Here is a 23,527-nt window from a genome sequence, read left to right as displayed (position 1 = left end):
CGCAAATAAACATCATCTCAAAGGTCGTGTCTTCACAAAGTTCACTATGCTCACAACATCATCCAACACAGGAGCTAGATCTGCTGGTAAGGTCTTTGCAACCAAGGCCTCATGGTGCAAAAAACAGTGCATAACAATAACATTTGGGTTTCTTTCTTTGACGCTACTTATGAAGCCTTTGATGCGCCCGACCATGGCTGCGGCTCCATCAGTGCAGACACCTGTGCAGTTTTCCCATGTAGCCCGCTTTTATCAAGATATTCCAACATGACCCAAAATATTTCCTCTCCTGTTGATTTTTCTGGCAGTGCCTTGCAAAATAGGAAGTTTTCTCTAATGGCTTCTCCATCCACAAAACGCACGTTGGCGTCGGCCTAGCGTGCGGAGGACCCGGGTTCGATTCCCGGCCAGGGCACACAGGAGAAGCGCCCATTTGCTTCTCCACCCCTCCGCCGCGCCTTCTTCTCTGTCTCTCTCTTCCCCTCCCGCAGCCAAGGCTCCATTGGAGCAAAGATGGCCCGGGCGCTGGGGATGGCTCTGTGGCCTCTGCCTCAGGCGCTAGAGTGGCTCTGGTCGCAACATGGCGACGCCCAGGATGGGCAGAGCATCGCCCCCTGGTGGGCAGAGCATTGCCCCATGGTGGGCGTGCCGGGTGGATCCCGGTCGGGCGCATGCGGGAGTCTGTCTGTCTGTCTCTCCCTGTTTCCAGCTTCAGAAAAATGCAAAAAAAACAAAAAACAAAAATGCACGTTGGCCAAGAGCTGACAATGTCCACTAATATCCGTCAACTTATCAAGTTGCAAGGCAAATTTCTTACTGATGAGCACCTTTTCCAAAACAACAGTTTCAATGTCTGCAGACATGTCATCGATACGTCTGGCAATTGTGTTATCTGAGAGAGGCACTTTAGCTATCTCTTTGGCCGCGGTAGGGCCAAGCATCTCATTTACAATGGCTTTACAAGCTGGCAGTATTAATGTTTCTGCCACAGTGTGGGACTTTTTTTTTTTTTTTGATGTTTATCATGTTTATTCATCAATTGATCGTGCTCAGTGGACAGCACATCTTAGGGAACCTCCCAGAGCCTGGGACTCTGAACTGTGATTGACCATGCAGGAGGCTTCACTGGAGTTGGGAGGTGAAGGGCTTTCCCTGGACCCTTCTGCTGACAGGCAAGTGTGAGAAGCTATAAGCATCACCATTTCTTAATTCAGTGAGGGCTTTCTCCTTCCTGTACTTCCTCCGTGACCTGTTAATCGTCATCATCATCATCCTCTGGGACAAAAATGTCATGCTCCTCAAGTAGAGCAGCAAAGTTCTTGCTAATGAGTGTCCCAACATAGAGAAAGGGGATCACAATGGAGAACACACGGAGAAGGCCGAAGGACATCTCGAGGGTACCAGGCTCCGACCTGAGCCGCCCTGTCCGGCAGAGATATTGCCATCTTTCTTCAAGCTCGGTCGGCTCCGGAGAGCCCCGGATTGGACGGGTGCCAATGCCAGCCAGCGAGCCACTCTGGACGCCATCTCCCAGCTCCGCTTGTAACACCAGCACCCGACCCCCAGCACCCTGCCACTGGCCCTGCCACTGGCAATGCCCTCGGGAAGAACGTTGTCTCAAGCCTCACGAGGCTTTCAGGAGCAGACCAGAGAGCCAGCTTCACACTCGCGGGTTGCGCCTAGTTCCTGTTGCGTAGGAGGGAGGCATTTCGGGACTTTTTTGATTTAGCTATGAGTTCAGCAACAAAGTAGCTAGCTTTGAGGGCTCTCTCGTTTACCTTTGTGGTTTTTCTCAAAAAAAGTTGCCCGTTTCTCATTGTTTGTAAGTAAGCGTACAAAATAGTCCATCAGCTTGTTTTGAATGGAAGGGTGTTTCGTTTGGAGATGGCGTTTAAGCTTGCTTGGCACCATGGCGCTATTAAGCTTCTCACCACACACCAAGCACAGCGGAGTCGGTGCTGTCTCATCCCCGGTGAAAGTAAATCCAAATGAAAGATAGCTTTCGCTGTATTGCCTCAAGCTCACCATCTTGTCTTTTTTCTTTTGTCGCCCACTCATACTAGGGCCTTCATCTGGGTTAGAATTTTGTCCAGGGCCCTGTTCGGCATTTGCGTTTTCCCCTCTCAAAAACTTCTCCATCACTGTCACTTGCTCGTCTTGCTGAGATCCCAAACTGTCATAAGAGTGAAATATGCCTGGCAGAGGTTCTCTAAATAAATTACATTTATTTAAAAAAAAAAGTTAAATAAAAAAGGATAGGCCCTGGCCGGCTGGCTCAGCGGTAGAGCGTCGGCCTGGCATGCGGGGGACTCGGGTTCGATTCCCGGCCAGGGCACATAGGAGAAACGCCCATTTGCTTCTCCACCCACCCCTTTCCTCTCTGTCTCTCTCTTCCCCTCCCGCAGCCAAGGCTCCATTGGAGCAAAGATGGCCTGGGCGCTGGGGATGGCTCCTTGGCCTCTGCCCCAGGTGCTAGAGTGGCTCTGGTCGCGGCAGAGCGACGCCCCGGAGGGGCAGAGCATCGCCCCCTGGTGGGCAGAGCGTTGCCCCTGGTGGGCATGCCGGGTGGATCCCGGTCGGGCGCATGCGGGAGTCTGTCTGACTGTCTCTTCCCGTTTCCAGCTTCAGAAAAATACAAAAAAAAAAAAAAAAAGGATAACCCCCTCATATATACAGTCCTACATAACATCCCTCATATATACAGTCCCATGTAACATCCCCTCATATACAGTCCCACATAACCTCATATATTCAGTCCCATGTAACCTCATATATAATACAGTCCCATGTAACCCCTCATATACAGTCCCACGTAACATCCCCTCATAAACAGTCCCACGTAACCTCATATATTCAGTCCCATGTAACCTCATATATAATACAGTCCCATGTAACCCCTCATATACAGTCCCACGTGACATCCCCTCATATACAGTCCCACGTGACATCCCCTCATATACAGTCCCACGTAACATCCCCTCATATACAGTCCCACATAACCTCATATATTCAGTCCCATGTAACCTCATATATAATACAGTCCCATGTAACCCCTCATATACAGTCCCACGTAACATCCCCTCATAAACAGTTCCACGTAACCTCATATATTCAGTCCCATGTAACCCCTCATATATACAGTCCCACTAATAGATACTGGAGCTTTCATCAAGGTTGTGGGCTCAAATCAATTTGGCAAATACTCTCTCTATATAGAGACTGGACAAAATCAATTTTAGAAAATGTTGGGTACTTGTGTAACATCACAAGTCCTCAGAGCATCTCTACTGTCAGATTGAGAAGTTTGCTTTCTAGGTAAGGATGCTGATAAATACTAGAGTTCTCCCTGAAGTTGTGGGTTCAAATCCCATGGTCAGCTGGGTGCAGGGGCCTTGGTTCTGTCTGTTTTGATGGTGTATATAGAGATTTGAGCTCTTTAAGAAGATGAGCCTTCAGGAGGCCATATACAATATAGATAACATTGTGATGCATTGTATATCACCCTCTGCGGGGCCTCTTTTAAAAAGAAAAAGGACAAATATCTATATACACCATCAGGATAGACATAACCAGCTGAGGTTGAGGCTTCATCTAGTGGTGGCAACATTTACCTCCAGTCCTGACCTGGATTAGAAATTGGGACTGTGGGGAGGAGTAGCAGCTTCAACTACTCCCCACGGCCACACAATGACAAGTGCGCAGCAGCCCGAGCGGGGACCTTCCTGGGTGTGGATGAGAAGCGGCCTACTATTGGTTCATTGCTAGTGGTCGGGATGAATCCTAGAAGGTGATTGGTCAGTGAGCATTCCCTGTGCCTCCACTCTTCCTGTCGCTGATAGCTGGAGGGATTGTGAGGGGAATGTTTATGTTCGGATGGAGGAGGCTGGTGGTGGGCCAGATAAATAGCCTCCGTGGGCCGTATCCGGCACGCGGGCCATAGTTTGGGGACCCATGTGTAATTTCCCCACGGCACACCTGACCATGTCTCACGGCACACTGGTTGAAAAACACTGCTCTATAGGATCATACCTTTGACCTGCCCCCTGACAGTCCCCTCCCACAAAACGTTAAGAGCACAAACTCTTCCCTACTTGCTCATCCCATCCAGCTCTGGCTCTCAGGCCCTCGTGGAATCTTCCTCCCTTTCTTTTATTTCACATGCATTAAAGAAATTACCTCTCTCTCACACACTCTATTGTTCTCTCTCTCTCTCTCTCTACCCTCTAAAATGAATAAAACTAATGAACAAACAAACAAATAATTAAAATAAAAAGACTGGGCTTGCCTGGTGTAAAGCCAGTAGCCATGGCCACCATCACAGCCGCCTGGGCCATGCAGGTTCGCATTTGATTTGGACAGACAGTGTTGGGCAGATAAAATATATTATGCTCACTTTGTTACCACATGGAAGCCTGTCGCCCAGGTGATATTAATGTATGTTTGGGGCGGGCTGTGGGCAGGCAGGATCCTTGTAGCCTGGGGCTTGGTTTTGGGATTAAGGCTTTCCCACCCTTTTTGATGTGGGGTGGACTTTGTATTAGAGACTTCCCTATTTTGTATATTGGATTAAAGGTTTTGATTTCTACACTATAAAATGGGGGCAGAACGGGAGCTTGCTCTCAGTTCCTGAGATTAGCATTAGAGAGCAGAGCAGAGAAAGGCCATATGGAGGAGACCAGGAGAAGCAGCCAAGATGGTGGAGTGTTGAGTGAGAAGCCAGTTTGTGCAGAGTTTGTGCAGGGAGAAGGAAGGAGATGGGAAACAGAGGTCAATAAGTCTGGTGAGCTAGAAACCTTTGATTCTAGGAAACTTGGATAAGTCAGTAGCTTTGTGAGCACTAAATGAGTGGGGTTTGGAGCCCAGTGTGTGTTTTTACTTGCCTACTGGGTGCAAGCTAGGATTAAAGATGATGGCCCATTAAGTTTTTGGCTCCATTGTTTCTTTACCGACTGTCCGAATCAGAGACGCACACTGAGAGCATATTTAAAAGGGACCAAACTGCACTATAAAGCAAATGACAACAAACTTCAAAGATTTGAAATTACATAACCCATGTTTCCTACTCTCATAACAGTTCACCTTGAAATCAATATTAACAGATAAGCCAGGAAGTACTTATCCTTACAGTTATTAAATGCCATTTTAATAACTTGCAACATACATTGCAATTGGAATTCTAAAATTATTTCAACTGAAGGATAATAATAGAAAAATAAAAATAAATAAACCTCAGGTGCCCTGACCAATGTCTCGGTGCGTGGAGCGTCCTCCCTGTGTGCTAAGGTTGTGGGTTTCATCCCAGGTCTCAGCACCTAAGAGAAGCAACCAAGAAGTTCACAGCTAAATGGAATAACTAAGTGGAGAAATGAGCTCATGCTTCTCTCTCTCTCTCTCTCTCTCTTTCTCAAATCAATATAAAAACTTTGAAATACAATGGAAAATGGTGTGATAGATCTCCAACATGCCTAGTGCATTTCTCTCAACAAAAAAGCAGGACAAAGGACAGAAAAACAATAAAAAAAATCCAGATCTCTCTATGGACCATATTTCTATTTTCCACCTAGGAAGGACTACCTTTTTTTTTTTTTTTTTTTTTTTAAATTTTATATATTTATTTATTTTTTACAGAGACAGAGAGAGAGTCAGAGAGAGGGATAGACAGGGACAGACAGACAGGAACAGAGAGAGATGAGAAGCATCAATCATTAGTTTTTCATTGCGCGGTGCAACACCTTAGTTGTTCATTGATTGCTTTCTCATATGTGCCTTGACTGCGGGCCTTCAGCAGACCGAGTAACCCCTTGCTGGAGCCAGCGACCTTGGGTTCAAACTGGTGGGTTTTTGCTCAAACCAGATGAGCCCGCACTCAAGCTGGTGACCTCGGGGTCTCGAACCTGGGTCTTCCACATTCCAGTCCGACGCTCTATCCACTGCGCCACCACCTGGTCAGGCCCCCTTTTTTTTTTTTTTTTTTTTTAACCATAAACAATCTCAGTTCTGAACCTCACAGTGTTTCCTGCCCACTTTTGACTCCCATGGTGCCTCTCCCTCTTGCTTCCCCAAAACACCTGGCCCACAGTGCCTTAAGAAAACTCCTCCCAAACCTGAGCCTGAGGGCTGAGGGGACAATAGACTTCTCAGGACACAATGGATTCCTCTAATGTGCCATCAAGCCTATGAATACTGGAGCCTTCTATCAGATTAGACTAAATGGAATCTTGAGGCTTCTCCCTGGAACACATATTCTGCTTTTTGTTTGTTTGTTTTTTGTATTTTTCTGAAGTGAGAAGCGGGGAGGCAGAGAGACAGACTCTTGCATGCACCCGAACGGATTCACCTAGCATACCCACTAGGGGGTGATGCTTTGGCCATCTGGGGCTTTGCTCCATTGCAATCAGAGTCATCCTAGCACCTGAGGTGGAAGCTATGAAGCCATCCTCAGCACCCGGGCCAACTTGGTCCAGTGGAGCCTAGACTATGGGAAAGTAAGAGAGAGATAGAGAGAAAGAAAGGGGGGGGGGAAGTGGAGAAGCAGATGGGTGCTTCTCTTGTGTGCCCTGGCCAGAAATCGAACCTGGGACTTCCACATGTCGGGCCAAAGCTCTAACACTGAGCCAAGTGGCCAGGGCCCACATATTCCATTTTATAGAATAGAATCTCCAATTCGCTTTGCTCTCTTTCCCTATCAGTATCTACTTTTCTGCCAACATGAACATAACAACCAATACTGAACAGAGACCTTAGACAGAATCAGGACCCCAAGGACTCTAGATGACTTAAGCTGAGCACTGGACCTGCCCCCAAACCAAAAAGGGGACTCTGCACTGAACACCAAACACTGGTCTACAGAGCCACTTGAGACTAGGAAACACCAGTGCCAGACACTGACATGGCATCTTGGACACCAGAATCCATACATCATGCCCTAGAACTGGAGCTGCTCATGGGCCCCACACTGGAACTGGGATATGAGGCTACATCCAAAGGGACCCCAGATCCCAGATGCACAACAGAATACAGATTCGGCCACAGACCCTGGAGACAGACTGCTGATCTGTAACCAAACTTCAGACATGGAGCCAAACGACTGACCCCACTTGCATGACAGATGCAGGAACTGAACCTGATACTCACAATACAAACAGAGCCAGAACTCCATAAAAAAATCTCATAGTTCTCTAAGTCCGTACAGTAGCTTAAACACTATATATTTCAATATCAATGTAAATGTAGAAGAGAGGAACATAACTCACAGCACTACCACATTCTACCAAACACTACAAAAATAAAACCAAATGACTGACAGAAGGAACAGAAATAATGCTTACCCTTAGCTGACACACGTCCGTGATCTCAGCTACAGGACTCTCCAGGAGTTGGTGCCCCAGCCATTCATGTCACATGCCGGCTCGTCACCACTGGATGATGAAATAAAAATAATGTCCTAATACTGTACTTTGAAAGTTTTACCAGCTAGGCTAGTAATCAAGTGAAGTAATCAGATGGACAAGAGATATTCAATATATAATACATGCTCAAGAATACAAGACAATGAGATTATATTGCATATATAGGACATTTCAAAAACCTGAATAACAGAATCTTAGATTTTTTAAAAAAATATATAGATTCATTATAGAGAAAAGAGAGAAGACAGAGATAAAAGGGAAAGAAGTAGAAAGCGTCACCTCAGAGTGGTTGCCTCTCCTATGTGCCTTAACTGGGCACACCTAGAGTTTTAAACCGGCAACCTCAGCGTTCCAAATCGATGCTCTAGTCACTGTGCCAGCACAGGTCAGGCCAGAACCATGGATTCTTAAAAGTGACATGGATAACATGCAGCTAATATAAAAACATGTGACACATCTGACAGATTACTTTTTGTTGGGAAACCCCAAAATCTATTGAACACAAGAAATAAGATAAGGCATCAACAAGCTGTTCCTTGGAATCTTCATGTCTAACACTAATTAGATTGTACTTAAGTTCTCTTCTGAAACTACTGTGGGCACAAAGTGACAACAGAGAAGTACACTTCAAACATATTGAAAAGGGACCACAAAGTAACAGAAAGGAACTTCCAACAAGCTTCCAGGTTTGAAAGAATATAAAATGTGTGTCTTGTTCTCATAGCCATTAACCTAAAATATAGGTTGAGGGAGGGACAGAGAGGGACAGGCAGGCAGAAAGGGAGAGAGATAAGTGATAGATACATGAAATTCAACTGCCCTTTTGTTGTTCCACCTGGCTGCCTGACCTCACCCTTACTTATTGGACAATCACCCCTGAGGCAGAAAAGTTCCAGGAAGCTGGTCAACCTGCCCCAAGAAGGAGCATTTCAGAAAGCTGAAATACTAAAACCGTAAAAGGGAACATACCAGAACTTTTGACTCAGCACCCCCTCAGGCTCTCACAAACCCTATAAAATTTGCCCCTAGTCTGTAACCGGTGCCCTTTTCCCCAGAGAAGTGCCCAGCAGAGTTCCTTTCTTCCTTTCAATAAAGCCTGTTATTCTGGTCTTTTCGTACTCCCATGGATTCCCCACATTTGGTGCCGAAACCCGGGACAGGGTACTAACTGCCTGGACGATCCCTCTTTGCTGTTCAAACTTACAACCAGGGAAGCAATGGGCAGTGGCAGCTCGTCCCGGGCTTACTCCCTGATTCTGTTTGGACGTGTAATTGTAGGTTGATTGGCTGGCGATCTGCCTCTGTCCTGAACCCCTGCCAAACCAGAAAAGTAAGGAGTTTTCTCCCTTCACCTTCCCCAGTCAGCTTCTCTTTTCCACAAAATTTTCTCTGGTCAGATGGTTTTCTCTGACACGCCTCAGCTTTTGAGGGATTTGACTTTCAGTCTCAGTAGACTGCACGGAAAGACTAGGTGCCTAGCCAAACCTCTCCTCTCCTCTCTCTCTCTCTCTCTCTCTCTCTGAGCTCCCCGACAGGTGATGACAACCTCTATCAGGGACGACTCCCCCACATGGAGATTTTCTCCTCTTGGGACAATGACAAAAGGCAGGGATGCCCCCTCTTGCTCACTTGTCTCCATGGCTCTTCAGAGTCTAAGCCTTTTGACCAGACCCCTATAGGATGTCTCATAAAAATCCTCATTAAGTTGGGCCTCTCTGACCTTAAGCCAAAAAAACCTCATTTTCTTCTGCAACATGGTGTGGCCCCAATACAAATTAGACAATGACTCCCATTGGCCTGAAAACAGAACATTCGATTACAACATCCTGTGAGACCTTGATAACTTTTGCCACCGGACTGGGAAAGCATCAGAAATTCCTTACGTGCAGGCTTTCTTCTTCCTTTGCTCCTGTCCTTAATTTCTGTGCTGCTTGTTCTACACGCAGGCCATTTTTGGCCAGAGAAACCTCACCTAAAACCTTTGCTCCCAATCTTTCCTTCTCTGCGGACTCCCAACTCTCTTCCCCTCCAGCCTGACCCCCAGGGGACCCCTCTCTCGGGACCCCTCTCTGGTCCCTCTGCAAATCTCTTTCACTTGAGTCTCTTCCCTCCAGAAAGGCCCCTCCCCTCTCTTCGCTGAATCCTCTTTTTCATTCACCTGCAAATACCAGTCTCTCTTTCTCCTCTCCTGCTGGCCAGGGAACCCTCCCTTATCCACTGTGTTCTTAAGCCCCTCCTCCCTCTTTGCAGATGGGTGGCTCTGTCTCTTTTTCTTCTTTGACCCACCCCACACCCCACTGGCTTTAGCTGTCTCTTTTTCTTCTTTGACCCATCCTTCGCCCTCCTCAGAGACTGACTGTGCCTTCCACTACCCCTCGTCCTCTCTCCTTTCCTCAGAGCTCTAAATCTTTTGACTCCTATGACCACGTGGTGCCACCACCAGCACTTTAATCTCCTCCTCCTCCTCCTGTGGATTCTGACTCTCCTTCTTTTCCATCCAGCTGCTCACACTGTCCATCCATCTGCTTTCTCTCTTCCTCCCCTCTATGCTGACAACTCCCTGCCATCTTGAAAAGCTTAAAAAAGCAGAGTTGTCTATTGAGCTGTGTGAGTGAGTAATCTCTTTTGTCTCTTTGTTTGTTAGAAAATATCTCTAGTATATATTTTTTTTCATTTTTCCGAAGCTGGAAACCAGGAGGCAGTCAGACAGACTCCCGCATGCACCCTACCGGGATCCACCCGGCATGCCCACCAAGGGGCAATGCTCTGCCCCTCTGGGGCGTTGCTCTGTTGCATCCAGAGCCACTCTAGCGCCTGAGGCAGAGGCCACAAAGCCATCCCCAGTGCCCAGGCCATCTTTGCTCCAATGGAGCCTCAGCTGCGGGAGGGGAAGAGAGAGACAGAGAGGAAGGAGAGGGGGAGGGGTGGAGAAGCAGATGGGCACTTCTCCTGTGTGCCCTGGCTGGGAATCAAACCTGGGACTCCTACATGCCAAGCCAACGCTCTACCGCTGAGCCAACCGGCCAGGGCCTCTCTAGTATAATTTTAACTGAAACAAGTAAAGTGCACTCATTTAAATTTCTTAATTTATAATTTGTACATGAAGTCTTTGTTTAATGTATAACTGTGTCTGTTTCTAAGGCCTTAAACCAATAATTACCCACCTCTTAAACCAGGCTTACTCATCCCCATGGACTCTCCCTGCAATACCCCATGCTTCCTGTTCAAAAACCTTCAGAGGCTTATCACCTCATACAAGACTTATGCCTAATCACTGAGGTAGTAATTCCCCTCCATCCAGTAGCCCTAATCTCTACAAGTTACTGTCACACATTCCCTCAAACACCACTCGCTTCATGGTCCTAGACCTCAAGAATGCCTTCTTTACCGTTCCTCTACACCCTAACTCTTACTTTCTGTTTGCCTTTACCCGGACACTAACACAACCCAGCAATTTACGTGGACTGCCTTACCCCAGGGTTTCAAAAACAGCCCAGACCTGTTTCGGCAGGCACTAGCTCAGGATTTAACAGCATGCAATCTCAAAACTAGTACTCTCTTACAATATGTAAATAACCTACTCCTCTGCAGCCCCTCCCTGCCTGCCTCAAGGAGACACACCTCCACCCCTCTTAACTTCCTCACTATGAAGTGATATTGTGTCTTCTCTGCTAAGGCTCAACTTCACTCTTAGTCCCTAGTCTATCTGGGCATCACCTTAACCCTCACCACCTGAGGTCTCACCCTAGATCAAATTCAGACCCTCCACAGTCTCCAACCACCTACCACCGCAAATCAAATCCTTTCTTTCCTTAGTCTAATAGGCTTCTTTAGACACTGGATTTGCAATTTTGCTCTCTTAGTCAAGCCCCCCAGTGAGATCTTCTGAGCATGGCTTTTAAGGTCTATAATGGCCAAGGAAGTAACAGAAAAGGCAAGTAAGGCCCAAAAGAGGTCAGGAAATACCAGCTTTTGGCATACGCTCTTAAAGGCTCCAGCACCCTAAAGGGCTTCATAGGATTCCATCAGGGCCCTGCTCCAGAGTGGAAAGAAAGGTAATTGAACTGAAGCCTGCCAGGCTTCCTGACCCCACCAGTTTACATGTCTTTGCTATGGAAAGAGGAACATGAGAAGGTAAGGTGCCCCCTTGCTCCATGGAGGGAGGGTTCAGTCTCTTCTAGCCCTGCTCAGCTACCTGTGACCTGACCTTGCCCAGCATGCTGGGAATTGCCACTGAAGGCCCAAGGACATTATTCATGAACCTAAGGTATTTCTCCCAAGTAGCAGATAAGCTGATCTCATTTCTTGTAAACACAAGGGCCATCTACTATGCCTTGCCTGAATATTTGAGTTTTATTTATCCCTCAAAGATCTCTACTGTGGTTATTGACAGTCTGATTTTGTTGCTTTATTTAATGTATAGCACCTTCTTTATTCCTCTTGTCTCAATGCCCCATGCCTATTGTAGGCTGGGACCTGCTGCTAATTCCAGCTAGAAGCAGTGGTCACTAGGACTTAAACTCTAGCTGCAAAGTGTAGAAATGTAACCACCCTTTCCCTAAGTACTTGCAGGATTTACAGGTTACTCAGCAAATTGTTCAAAGACTGTCCAAGAGGCACTTCCAGCATTACATCACCCAAGGACTGACTTTCATGTGAACAGGTCCACACACTGTGATCCTGACAACTCCCACTGCTGCTAAAGTAGAAAACTGGCATGCCTTACTCCAACCACAAACTGGAAGCTGATTAGCCTATGTATGGCAAATATATAAAGAAACTAAGGACTCTTTAATCAGACTTTGGGAAAAGGGAAACTAAGGTAAAAAGAAAGTCAACTTAATTGTCACTAAAGGTTAAAGATTTTTAATCAATCTAGTCAGAGTTCTGACTAGAAAGAAATTGTATGGTTTTGATAATAGAAAGTATAAGGTATGGAAATATTTTTGAAAGGAAAAGGAAAAGCAAGCTGTTATGAAGGCCAGTTATTTCTGGATAAGAAAGTGCATGAAAGTTGAAGGTTTATGTAAGTTGTAGAAGGTTTGTGCAGGTTGTAGGAGGTTTGTACCGAGAAAAAAGAATTTGAACAGTCAGAAAACTGGTTTTCAAAGAATGTTTAATTAGTCACCCTAACAATCCTCTACTCTCCCCACTTATTGGGGAGACTCTTTCCTTCACCCTGACCATCTGGAGCTCAGAAACAGAGAAACGAAACCGACCCCTTGTCCTTCTATTCTCTATCCACCTCTCATCTTATATCACCCAATCAGGGGCTTTCTACTTCTGTAGAAAGAACCAATACCTATATATATTTCCCTACTAATTGGACAGAAGCCTGTACCCTAATCTATCTCACCCCAAATATCAACCCAATCCCACCCCATGAGCTTCTTTCAGTTCCTAGTACACTACTCTTCAATCTAAGGACCAAACGAACCATACAGGTAATCCCTCTTCTTGTTGCTTTAAGAATCTCTACAGAAGTAGGTCTAGGGGCAGGGGGGCTGGCCACTGCCCTGTCTTATTCCCACTTCTCTCTCTCTCTCTGAAACCCAACGAATTCGTAAGAAACAAACTGAGACATAGAATCAGTGGTTTCGCACAAACTGGGCGTCTTGACTATTCATTGGTCCACTCACTCTCCTATTTATTTTTCTAACTTTTGGACCTTGCCTCTCACATTTGTTCACTAGTTTATTACAGAACTGCATGCAGACTTTCACCAATCAGAAAAGTGGAAAAATCTACCTAACCCTACACACCAACCCTGAAACTTGCCCTCGTGAAACAGAAAAATATGGAACTCTATAAATACACCCCTATTCCGAATAATGGTGAAAAAACCCCTTGTTCTCGATGCTAGCACCAATTATAGGACCAACCCTAATTTTGTGCTTAATTTTAATGCTTGCCTCTTTCTTTATTAAGTTCCTGCAGGCTCAAATGAGATAAATCTTCAGAATTACCTACAGTCAAATGCTTTTACAACCCCTACTCCAACCCCAGGGAGGGGTTCATGAAGGAGGCTCCCAATAAGGATAACAGCAGTAAGTAGCTCCAGAATATGACCGCTCTGAGACAAACCTCCTTCCTGAACCCCATACCCTTTCCTCCCCCCCACCTCTTTTCCTTTTTTATCATACCACAGAGTTGAGAAATGATAGATATATGAAATTCCAACTGCCCTTTTGTTGTTCCACCTGGCTGCTTAACCTCACCTTTACTTACTGAACAATCGCCCCTGAGGCAGAAAAGTTCCAGGAAGCTGGTTAACTTACCCCAAGAAGGAGCATTCCAGAAAGTTGAAATCCTAAAACTGTAAAAAGGAACATACCAGAACTTTTGACTCAGTATCCCCTCAGGCTCTCCCAAATCCTATAAAATTTGCCCCTACTCTGTAACCAGTACCCTTCTCCCCAGAGAAGTGCCCAGCAGGGTTCCTTTCTTCCTTTCAATACAGCCTGTTACTCTGGTCTTTTCGAACTCCCATGGATTACAACAATAAGAAGCATCAATTCTTCAATGCGGCATCTTTGTTGTTCATTGATTGCTTTCTCATATGTGCCTTGACTGGGGGCCACAGCAGAGTGAGTGACCCCTTGCTCAAGCCAGTGACCTTGGTCTTCAAGGCAGTGACCTTCGGGCTCAAGCCAGCAACCATGGGGTCCTGTCTATGATCCCACGTTCAAGCTAGTGACCCTTGCTCAAGCTGGAGACCTTGGGATTTAGAACCTGGGTCCTCTGCATTTCAGTACAATGCTCTACCCATGGCGCCACTACCTAGTTAGGCTAAAATATATTAATAAATAAAAGGGACACATGAGCCCCTATATGGTTTAAGGTATAAATGACATTTTCTAAATAACCCCCCCCAAATACATCACAATTGGAAATATAAAATAACTTCAAATACATGATGATTAAAATACTGTATTAAAAAAAGCCTATGGAGGCCCTGGCAGGTTGGCTCAGTGGTAGAGCATTGGCCTGGCATGCAGGAGTCCCAGGTTCGATTCCCGGCCAGGGCACACAGGAGAAGTGCTCATCTGCTTCTCCACCCCTCCCCCTCTCTTTCCTCTCTGTCTCTCTCTTCCCCTCCCGCAGCCAAGGCTCCATTGGAGCAAAGTTGGTCCGGGCACTGAGGATGGCTCCATGGCCTCTGCCTCAGGCGCTAGAATGGCTGTGGTCGCAACAGAGCAACGCCCCAGATGAGCAAAGCATCGCCCCCTGGTGGCCATGCCAGGTGGATCCCGGTTGGGCGCATGCGGGAGTCTGTCTGACTGCCTCCCGGTTTCCAACTTCAGGAAAAAAAAAAAAAAAAAAAAGCCTATGGAGCACTAGCTATGTAGCTCATCGCATATTGCATTGTACCAAACACCAACGTTGTTGTAAAGTACCCAATTCACAATCCCACGGGTCTTCTTAGAGGCACGTAGTCCAAATAAATTTTGAAAAATTTTATTAGAGGAGGAGATTTATTAAATATGTCGACTGCATACGGCTGACACAGGGCAACAGACCCAAATTGTGTGCAAGCCCCCAAAATAGTTCAGGAGCTGCTTATATACCCTTGCTCACACACTGGTGGGGGAGAGCATTATATCATGGCATGGGCTGACAGCATTTGTTTAGGGGATACACAGAAACATTAAGACTTTCAAAGTAACACAATCAAAGATGTTTACAAGTCTTTCAGGGTTTATCTTCTCTCACTAGCTTAGAAGTATTTTACCCTCAAGATTCCAGGGAGGGGGAGGAACTACAGTCTGTGCAAGGTGGTATGTAAATTCTGCTTCCTACTGAAAGAGAAGTTTCTTGGTTAACCTTTATTTTAGATTTAAAACTGAATGACCCATTGTTCTTGCAAGCCAGAAACTTCTACATTCTTCTCCCTCCCCTGCCCAAAGGAGGGATGTGACAGGAAAGCCTGATAGGAAAGCCTGACCTTTCCTTCCAGATTATCAATTTTCAGCTTTTTGGTACCTTAAAACAATGTGACGGGTGTGAGTCCCATTGTCAGTACCTAAAAGGAGCAACCAATGAGCCTGTTACTAAATGGAACAACTAAGTGGAGCAATGAGTGCATGCTTCTCTCTCTCTCTCAAATTAATGAAAAAAAAATTAAAACCTAAGGAAAACTGAGTGACAAATCTGCAATGTGCCATGTGCATTTCACTCAGGAGGAAGGCAGAAGAAAGGGCAAACAAAGAAACAAACAAGACTGACCTGTGGTGGCGCAGTGGATAAAGCGTCGACCTGGAAATGCTGAGGTCACTGGTTCGAAACCCTGGGCTTGCCTGGTTAAGGCACATATGGGAGTTGATGCTTCCAGCTCCTCCCCACCTTCTCTCTCTCTTTCCCTCTCTGTCTTTCTCTCTCCTCTTTAAAAATGAATAAATAAAAAAAAGAAAAGAAAAGAAACAAACAAAAGGCCCAGATCTCTGTTAGGGCCACATCTGTATTTTTTTTTAATTTTTTTACAGTGACAGAGAGAGAGAGTCAGATAGAGGGATAGATAGGTACAGACAGACAGGAACAGAGAGAGATGAGAAGCATCAATCATCAGTTTTTTTTGTTGCACCACTGTAGTTGTTCATTGATTGTTTTCTCATATGTGCCATGACCGTGGGCCTTCAGCTGACCAAGCAAACCCAGCTCGAGCCAGCAACCTTGGGTCCATGTTAGTGAGGTTTTTTTTTTGCTCAAGCCAGATGAGCCTGCACTCAAACTGGCAACCCTGGGGTCTTGAACTTGGGTCCTTCCACATCCCAGTCCGACACTTTATCCACTGCGCCACCACCTGGTCAGGCCATGTCTGTATTTTTGGGCTGGGATGCACTACCTCTCCTTGCTGTGAACCATCTCAGGTCTGCACCTCCCACAGTTTCCCACTCGTTTTTGACCCATGGTGCCTCTCCTACAATGGAACCATTTCCCTCTTGCTTCCCCAAAACACCTGGCGGCAGTGCCTTGAGGAAACTCCTCCCAAACCTGAGCCTGAGGGCTGAGGGGACAATGGACTTCTCAGGATACAATGGTTTCCGCTAATGTGCCATCAAGCCTATGAATACTGGAGCCTTCTATCAGATTAGACTAAATGGAACCTTGAGGCTTCTCCCTGGAGCAGGCATTCCCAGTTTCATAAAATATAGTGTCCAACTCTCTTCCCTCTCTTTCCCCACCAATATCTACCTTTCTGCCAACATGAAGACAACAAGCATTCCTGGACAGGCAGAAAGCTTATAGCTCACCAGGATCAAGGGGTAGAATGTTACAGTAATATAATATTATAGTAATTAAATATGTAGAAATGTAGAAACTATACAAGATATATAAAGATGTTAGGATATGATATTAAAAGCCAATAAGGCAGGTGAATAAGGCTACACCCTCTGGGTGGGAGCTAGTGTCTAGGGATATGATAGGCAGGACCATGCCCTTTGCTCAGGGCCCAGTTAGTGTGTATGTGAAATTATATATAGATAAAAAGAGCTCCCTGCAAGGAACTCCATAAAAGTTGCTTGATGTGACAATTCTGTAGACTAACAAAAAAAAACTTCCTGCAATAAACTCTCTAAAAGTGACTTGATGTGACAATTACATAGAGTCACATAAAAAAGAGCTCCCTGTGAGGAAATCCCCAAAAGTGGCTTGATGTGACAATTACATAGAGTCACATAAAAAAGAGCTCCCTGTGAGGAAATCCCCAAAAGTGACTTGATGTGATAATCCTGGAGATTATCACCTATTAGAAGGTGTATGCCAGAAAGGGTACTAAAGCCAAGGTGTCCCCAGTTGCAGTTAGTCGCCCAGACTCCAACATTGAACATGGACTGTCTCCACGCTAGCCGCTCTGACCAAGGACAGCCAAGACAAGAATGCTGATGTGGCCTCATTAGGCTGTACCCAGGCACGCCATAGGATCTGTGAGTAATAAGCTGCCTGTGTGATTCTTGCAACTAACTTGTGTGTGGGTCATGTCTTTCCTCCAGTGGTGATTGGTCTCAGTACCAATAAGTAGAATCTTCATAGCCCCCTCAAGAGTGTCTCAAAGAGGCTGCCAGCCCTGCTGTTAAGCAGGAGTGTCCCACTGCACAGGGAAGTTGAATCGGGGAAGCCTGACGGATGTAAAGCTCGGGCTCTACTGGGACAGGGGAGCACTTCTCCAGGAAGCCAGCGTCTCTCTGAGGAGGATGTGTACAAAAAGGGGACACATGCTGAACCTGAAAAGCTCAGGGGAAGCTTGCATGGTGGCCTTACAAACTCAGAGACCTAAAATAACCACAGAGGATGGTCTGAAATGAAAACTTTCTAAAACCAGTCTGTGGTGGGTAGTCATGTTCTAAGGAGGTATTTTTCTCTGACAAAGGTCAAAGGCTTACTTTAATTGAGCCTGTCTGTTGTCTTTTGCATCTACAATAATGTACCTGATAATGGCACCTGAGAAAACTCAGGTCCAAGGGTACTTCCCAGGTGAGAAAGAATTCAGGCAAGGGACAGGGTGCAGTGTTCAAGCAAAGCAAACAATTTATTAAGCAAAGCTGTGCACTTGGCACAAGGCACAAGTGGGCAACTCAGTCTGAGCACCGCTACCTGTTGGGATCTTATAGATTGTATACTTTTTAACTGTAAATCCCAAGGTTCCCTTTCACTGATACTCTGACCAACGTACAGTGTTTCAAGGCCGTTTGGCTATCTGGTGACTTCATTTTGGCAGACCAAATGACCACTGACCCCCTCCTTCAGTGGGTGAGATAAAACCTCCTTTGTTCCCCCACCCCTTTTCCTGCCCTGGTGCCTGTCTATCCTACCTAACAATAGCATGCCTTTGAAATATAAGGGTAACTTTTTCCTGTATTCCTCAGGACAAACATATCACCAGAGCAGAAGCCAACCACCCCCATTGTTGTTATCAGGGTCACTGTTGGCACTCTTATTCCTGCCCACATAAAAGAAATTTCATTATATACATTTTTACTTTTAACCACTCCCACAGATTTCCCTGCTTTGCGTTCTCGTTCTCGGCCTCCCTAATCTATCACCAATCAATTTCATGTAACCCCCTTGTCTTCTGCTTTGATTCTGATGTACAAAATATGGGTTAAAGCGCCATTTTCCAGATCATTTTTTCAATCCGCTGAGACTTTGATTACCAGCAACTGTCGACAGTTTGGCTCAAATAAACTCATAAATATTCTACAGGTCCGGATTGCTTAAGTTGACAAGAGAGAACTGGGGGGAAAAGGCTCCCTTCCCTCACTAAACATCTCCAGGGAGGGGCCGCCCCTCCACGGAAGGAGAGTCACTCTACAGAATGAGGGCTCCCTCACTCGGAAGGCCACCAAATCATTGGAGGGAGACTCTCTCCAGCGAGTTATCCCCTCTCCGGGGAGGAAGCTCCTGTCTAAGGCGAGGTTGGAACTACTTTTCAGTGTCTTTCTCTAGTCCTGTTTCACGCCAACCGGCCAGCTGCTGTCCACGCCCCTCACAGTCCACACCTACGCGCCATCAGACCCGCCCCCCGCCGTCCCTAAAACATAAGCGTGCAAAGAGATTCAAAGTAAAAATATGAGAAAAGACACATCGTTGGTGCAAAAGTAGGTTGACAGTTTTTTGGTTACACGCACTCAGCTTTTAATGTCAAAGTGTACACCCGATAGCAGCAGAGGAAAAAACTTTCTGATGACTTTTACCGAGCTGTTATTTTCAAGATGTCCACGAGATGGCAGCAAAAGCATAGTTATGGGTTATTTTTCCTAGACAGGTCCACTGTGATGTTGATCCAAATATGTGCAAAACAGAACGGCAAACACCCTGGCTGGAAGGCTTGGTTGGCTGGAGCATCGTGCTGAGATGCAGAGGGGGCTGGTTCAATCCTAGGCTGGGGCACATACAGGAACAGATTGATGCTTCTGTCTCCCTCTCTCACCTGTCCCCTCTCTGGATTCAATTTTTTAAAAAAATAGAAAAAAAAAGACAAAAAATAAAAATAAAAATTAGGCAACGGCACTGCCCACTGCATTAAATGAAAATCCTGACCTGGTAATAATCCCTATTTTAATACCCTCACATGCCTCAGTTTACCTATTGCTCTCATTTGCCAAATGAGACAGGTCTTTGAACTAAAGACTGATTCTAACACAATTCAAAATTCAGAACCGATGGTCCAAGATGAGCCAGAAGAATGCACACTCAACAGTATCCTGGACAAATCGAGCAATCCAAGTACTCCTTGCAGCCTTGGGTTAAATATTGTACTTTTTAAAAAAATTTTGTTTTTAAGAAAACCTGCACATCACCTGATGGTCCAGCTTGCCATGTTCTCTCCCAAGGTGGTGTTTGAGGTGGGACCTGGGCACGAAACGAGACAGGATAGCTGCGGCCAGAAGTGATCTGGCCCTTCCCGGGTGCTCAACCAACAGATCCCTTTAAGAGTGGCTTCTATCCCCTCCCTGTCCAATGGCATTTAAAACCTGTTCTTCAGTATAGAGCACCAGTCTGTTTCTACCCATGTGTCCTTCCTCTGAGGCCTCACCTGACAGGAGCTTCCTACAGGCTTGGAATGAACTCTAGAGCTAACTTATAGCCCCAGCATCTGCAAGCTGTGTGATTTCAGGCAAATAAATGAAAACTCAGTCTCCTTATCTGTCAAATGGGGAGAACCGCTCCCTCTCGGGTGGCTGTGAGGATTCAGGAAAGTGGTGCGTATTAGCTCCTGCCGATTGTGTGACCAGCAATCTCTCTCCCTCCGTCCTATTTTGGCCCATGCCTCATACGACATTCCTATCAGTCCCCTCTTCTCTGCAGCTACCACCACATGGCACGTGAAACTTTGGAGCTCAGGATGGCCCTCTTGCGCTCTGTCCTTGCTGTTCTCAGCTGTCATCTAGGCCAATAATAAACTGATGTGGCTGAGCACCCACTAGCCCAGGCTTAGCCGGGGACACCCTCCCAGTCCTTGCACTCTTCATTCCTTGGAGACCACAGTCCAAGAAGGGACACTGAGGGGCCACCTGGAAAAGGGAGGCATCCAGAGGAAAAGAGAGCAGAAGGACTCAGTGCCCATAACCTCCACCATTATTATGACTTGCTCTTGGCCTTCCCCGGAAGCAGAGCAGCTATAGCACAGAGGGGCCGGACCCATAGGCCACTGGTCTGTTTTCCCTAAACTCCTTCCTGGCATCTAATTTGAGATCTTCGAGCTGTAGCAATAGTTCATTTGGCCTTACTGGGGTCCCTGTAAAGATGGGACTCTCCAACCTATACATTTCTTAAAATTAATTAATTTTTAAAGTTTTTATTTATTACTTTTAGAGAGAGAAGACAGAGAAAGGTGGGGAGGAGCAGAAAGCATTGACTGGGAGTTGCTTCTCCTATGTGCCTTGGCCAGCAAAGCTTGGGGGTTTCTGACCAGCAACCTCAGCATTTCCAACTCGATGCTTTCTTCACTGCACCACCACAGGTCAGGCTATTTATTGATTTTAGAGAGCAAAAGGAAGGGGAGTGGGGGGAGACTGACAGAGGGTAAGAGAAAGAAACATTGATCTGTTGTCCCACTTATTTAAGCATTCAGTGGTTGCTTCTGACATGTGTCCTGACCAGGGATCAAACCCACAACCTTGACATATTGGAAGGACACTCTAACCCATTGAACTATTCGGCCAGGGCTCCACCCTATTCATTTTGTAAGTTAGCTCTCAATATGCTAATGTGGGTTATCTGTGTCCATGGCTAAGAACTGGGACACCTTCTAGTATATGATGACCTGGACCTCCTTCACTCACTCCTGCCCAACTGGAACGCAAGGGACAATAAACTTCTGAGGACACAGTGGATTCCTGAAATGGGTCATCAGGCCTAGAAATACTTGAGCTTTCATGCTGATTAAGCTTAAGCTAAATAGAATGTTGAAGCTTCTTCTTAAAACAAGCTTTCCTAGATTTATAAAATATAATGAGCAAGTTCCTTGCTTCTCTTTCTCCATCAATAGCCAGCTACCTGTCTATGAAAACACAACCACCATTAATTGACGGACACCGGACAGAGGCCACAGACAGACTCGGGACCCCAGACATAGACCCTGCAGTCCTCCACCTCAACAACAGACCCGAAAACAAAAGTAGGACCCTGGGCCCCAGGCCCCAAACCAAACACTGTTCTCCAGACCCAAGTCAGACCCCTGGAACCCAAATGCTGGACACCAGATGCCACACATTACATCTTATGGCTAGAGCTGTACACGGGCCCCACACTGGGAACCAGGACATGGAGACACACACAGAGGGACCCCAGATGCCACACAGCTCAATATAGATTCAACCACAGACCCCAGGGACTGAATCCACATCTGTAACCGAGACCCCACAGCCAAACTCCAGACATGCAGGCAGACAACGGACCCAAGTTTCCACGTGACAGACACAGGAGCTGAACCAAATCCTCACAATGTAAACACAGCCGGGACTCAATACTGAAAACTCATGACTCTGAGTCCAAGCAGCTAGCTTCTCAGATGTGTTTTCATGCCAGTGTAAATGAGGAAGCACTACATAATTCCACCAAACCCTACAAAAATTAACCCAAACACCTGACGGTGAACAAAAGTAACAGTAACCCTAGCCGGCAGATGTCCATGTCTCAGCTGCAGTACTTTCCTAAGGTCAGTTTCTCATCCTTTATCTTCACATGCCCAGCTCATCTATAGCGTGGGGGATAAACAAACAAACAATAAAACACATTTTCCTCATACCTTGTAAGTCCCAACAGCTGTGGTAATAATCAAATGAATGTAATCAGATGAAGAAGAGATACTGAACATACAATACATGCTCAAGGAGAATTCCTATTCATACAAGACAGTGAAGTAACAGGGGTCCTCTCACAGGAAGAAGTCTCTGCCTTGTGAAAGAAAGGAGTCGTGCCCATAAGCTCTGGGTCCAGTCATTGTGGAAGGGGTCTCGCTTGACACAGGAAGTCCTGTCACAGTGGCTCTGTTCCTGTGAGCCTAGGAAATACACCCACCAGAGAGAAGGGGGGTCCTGTCACATTAGCTCTAGAACCTGTGAGTGTGAAGAGAGGTCCCTCCCCGAGAGAGTAAGGATGGTGTCACATCCTTTTTGGATCCCTGTGAGTGCAAGGAAAGGTCTTCCCTGAGAGCACAGGGCATCACTGTCACATCTGCTCTGTGTTATTTGATGGTGTGGAAAGGTCACAACTGAGAAAGTAGAGGGTCTGGGTTCGATCACATCAGCTCTAAATCTTGTGATGTAAGAAGGGGATCCTACCACGGGAGTCATGGTATACAGCGGGGCTGGGTCTTCTGACTGGTGAGGGGCCCCACCTAGGAGAGGTCATGTGAGATTTGGATTTTGTCTCCGTGGAGAAGAGAGCCACTGGGAGAATGATGAGCTTTCGCCCACGCACTTGAGTTCCTCCCATTATGGAGACATAGACATCCAGAGCTGGGGGTGATGGGAGGGGCCTTAGACATGCACTGTGCCCTTGCAACATGACAACAACAGATGTCTGGTAATCAATGAACAATTAAGGTGCTGTAATGAAGAACTGATGCTTCTCATCTCTCTCCATTCCTGTCTGTCTGTCCCTATCCTTCTGTCAGGAAAAAGAAAAGAAGGTGCTATTCCCAAGGGTGCACACTAGATGGCAGCAGAGAAGAGCATTCCCTACCACCTGCACCCGAGTGTGCGCGGGGTTCGGCTCAGACAGCATGGAAAGTCGGGTCACATCGGCCCTGCCTCCGCTGAGTGTGGTCAGGGGTCTTCCCTGAGGGAGTATGGAGTCCTGACACATCAGATCTGACCCTGTGATTGGGGTCAGGGGTCCCACTCGAGACTAGGGGGTCCTGTCATGTCAGCTCTGAGTCCTCCAGCTGTGGCGACCAGTAAATTCTTACATAAATGGAACGACATCTCTCTCTCTCTCTCTCTCTCTCTCTCTCTCTCTCTCATCAATAAACATTTTTTTAAAAAAACAACCGAAGGCCTGGCAATTAGAATCGGCTGCAACTGATGCTACTAGATTCTGCTGTCTCTTCCTCTCTGCGGGGGAGACGGGAGTCCAGACACATCACCTGGCAGCTCCATGGTCATGGCTTCCAT

At 46.4% G+C, this 23,527-nt stretch overlaps 1 pseudogene; it reads right to left on the bottom strand.

Moving 5' to 3' along the window:
- Nucleotides 1-1,010: 1,010 nt before the first annotated feature.
- Nucleotides 1,011-1,570, bottom strand: LOC136329248 (essential MCU regulator, mitochondrial pseudogene; annotated as a pseudogene).
- Nucleotides 1,571-23,527: the final 21,957 nt, after the last annotated feature.

The sequence above is a fragment of the Saccopteryx bilineata genome, chromosome 3 (assembly GCF_036850765.1).
Source record: "Saccopteryx bilineata isolate mSacBil1 chromosome 3, mSacBil1_pri_phased_curated, whole genome shotgun sequence".
In the NCBI taxonomy this organism is placed as follows: Eukaryota; Metazoa; Chordata; class Mammalia; order Chiroptera; family Emballonuridae; genus Saccopteryx; species Saccopteryx bilineata.
The sequence above is the reverse complement of the archived record's forward strand: the minus strand, read 5'-3'. Positions and strand labels throughout refer to the sequence as shown.